Below are 1417 nucleotides of genomic sequence, written 5' to 3'. Positions count from 1 at the left end.
GCGGATTTTCAAAGAATATCAGGATAAATCCTCGCTAATCTTCCGTTCCAATCTGATTCTCCGTGGGATAAGTATCTTATTTCTATACTTAGGTGACCCGCGCCTGGGCCCCAGCCCTTTTTTTAATATTTATGTTTTTTTTTTTTCTTTTTTGGGGGGGGGGGGGGGGGTTTCTCGGTTCCGCGGGATCTGCGGGAAATTAGGAAAGAGAAGCAGTGCGACCCGCGCCATCTCAAATTGGATTGCGAGGCTTTTCCCTCCTAAATGAAAGCAAATAATTTCACGGCTAATGGGCTTAATTTTCGGAGGGGGGTAGGGGGGGTGGTGGGGTGGGGGGGGTAATTCCAGATTTCCACAGTTGGCTATATACAGTGTCGCAATGTGCGATTCCTGCAAAGACTGTAATGGGGTCTGTTTTTGGTTATTATTTTCTTTTTTTACATGTTCCCTAAGTGTACGTCACTGGAAATAAGAGCAGTACAATGTTTTTGGAATATTTATAGATATATATGTTATTTTTTTGGAGGGGGTTTAAGGACTTGCAGGAGTTGTCAACACAGTAAACGTTCTGCTCCAAACGCTTACATTTTATAGATTAAACACGCCGTTCCCTGTGTGTGTGTGTGTGTGTGTGTGTGTGTGTGCAACTGTGTTTGTGTGTGTGTGTGTGTGTGTGTGTGTGCAACTGCGTTTGTGTGTGTGTGTGCAACTGTGTGTATGTGTGTGTGTGTGTGTGTGTCTGTGTGTGTGTGTGTGTGTGTCCGCAACTGTGTTTGTGTGTGTGTGTGTGTGTGTCTGTGTGTGTGTGTATGTGTGTGTATGTGCAACTGTGTGTGTGTGTGTGTGTGTGTGTGTGTGTGTGTGTGCGTGCGTGCGTGTGTGTGTGTGTGTGTGTGTGTGTGAGCGCATGCACCCGTAAAAAAAGGAAAACAAATAAAGAACAAAGGACGTCAAAAGATTAAGAAAACGTGATCGGCCACAAAAGAAGCGATCAGGACGACCGTGGAAAAAGAAAAAAATATTTGGTTGTTTTTTCTTCTTTTTTTTTTAAATCTCAGGCGAAAATATACAAATAAATAAATAGTCACAATTAAATCAAAAAATTATAAATGGCAGCTTTGATTGATGTCCAGGGGAAAGGGGGGGGGGCTGCACTGACAGTGATTGCGCGTCGCCCATTTAGCGGCTGATGTTCTGTTGTGATTGGACACGTCACTCTTTCTGCTCTGATTAAAGAGAGGGTGGAGGAGGGGTGGGGGTAAAAGGCCCTAAACGCGTCCTGGGTCCTTTTCCCTTTCATGATTATGTTTTTTTTTTTTTTTTTTTTCCTCTCTTTTTTTTTTTTTCCCTTCGGTGCGCTGGCAAAATAAATAAATATCGAAATAAAGACGCAAAGAAGTAAGTGATGGGTGCGTAT

This window comes from Zeus faber, assembly GCF_960531495.2.
Source record: "Zeus faber genome assembly, chromosome: 13".
In the NCBI taxonomy this organism is placed as follows: Eukaryota; Metazoa; Chordata; class Actinopteri; order Zeiformes; family Zeidae; genus Zeus; species Zeus faber.
Note: the sequence above shows the minus strand (reverse complement) of the source record.